The 1,272-nt window shown below is 42.8% G+C and overlaps 1 non-coding gene across 1 annotated transcript; it reads left to right on the forward strand.

Moving 5' to 3' along the window:
* Window positions 1–675: 675 nt before the first annotated feature.
* Window positions 676–782, forward strand: LOC141688669 (small nucleolar RNA R71). Its single transcript, XR_012562102.1, has one exon. It is a non-coding gene; the product is annotated as a small nucleolar RNA R71 (small nucleolar RNA).
* The last annotated feature ends 490 nt before the right edge of the window (window positions 783–1,272 follow it).

Genomic DNA, 1,272 nt, shown 5'->3' on the forward strand with positions numbered 1-1,272 from the left:
TCCAGATTCTGGATAGAAACAGCTTGGCTTTGGCATATAAGAGCCTGGTTTTTGCACATAAGCCTCAACTCCTCCAATTCAGATTTTTCATTCGAAGATAGACCTGCATCATGATTTTGTTGTTGAAGTTGGAGTTGTTGTCTTGGTGTAAATTGTTGCTGAAAACCAGGAGGGTTAAATAACTTATTTGCAAACTGCTGGAATGGCTGTTGCATCACATTCTGATTATTGCTCCAGCTGAAGTTAGGATGATTCCAGTTGTCAGGATAATAAGTGGCAGGAACTAGCTGCTGTGATCTCTGAAAGTTGCTCACAAACTGAGCTGAGTCACTAGATATAGCGCATTGCTCTGTCAAATGCGGACCTGCACAAAGCTCACAAACACTGGTTATCTGCTTAACACCATAGTTAGCCAGAGAATCGATCTTCATAGACAACGCCATTAGTTGAGCAGTGATAGCCGTAGCTGTATCCACCTCAAGAACTCCTGCTACCTTTCCCTGTGGACATCTCTGGGTTGGATACTGATATTCATTAGCAGCCATCAGTTCAATTAGATCATAAGCTTCCTTATAGCTCTTTGCCCATAATGCTCCGCCTGATGCTGCATCGAGCATGGGTCTAGACTGTGCTCCCAACCCATTATAAAAACAAGTGATGATCATCCAATCAGGAATTCCATGATGAGGACACTTTCTAAGCATCTCCTTGTAGCGCTCCCAAGCTTTACATAGCGATTCTCCTGTTTGCTGCACAAATTGAGTAATAGCGTTCCTCATTGCAGCTGTCTTCGCCATAGGGAAGAATTTAGTAAGGAATTTCTGAGCAAGATCCTCCCAAGTAGTAATCAAACCAGCTGGTAGAGAGTGTAACCAGCTCTTAGCCTTGTCCCTCAGAGAGAATGGGAATAGTCTCAGCTTCACAGCATCTTCAGAAGCACCGTTGAACTTGAAGGTGTCGCAGATCTCAATGAAATCCCTAATGTGCATATTGGGATCTTCCGTTGAAGAACCCCCAATCTGGATTGAATTATGCACCCATTGAATTATGCCAGGCTTGATCTCAAAGGTATTAGTTGTGATAGCTGGCCGGACAATGCTAGATTGAATGTCATTGATCTTGGGTTGAGAAAAATCCATCAAAGCTCTCGTTCGTGCTACTGGATCTCCCATTGTAATGAGTACCTGAAACACAAACAAGTAAACCGTGAAAGTAAAAGAATCCGAGTCACTGAACTTTAACAACCACTGATGACAAGCACATAAACTAAAA

The sequence above is a fragment of the Apium graveolens genome, chromosome 9, assembly GCF_009905375.1.
Source record: "Apium graveolens cultivar Ventura chromosome 9, ASM990537v1, whole genome shotgun sequence".
Lineage (NCBI taxonomy): Eukaryota > Viridiplantae > Streptophyta > Magnoliopsida > Apiales > Apiaceae > Apium > Apium graveolens.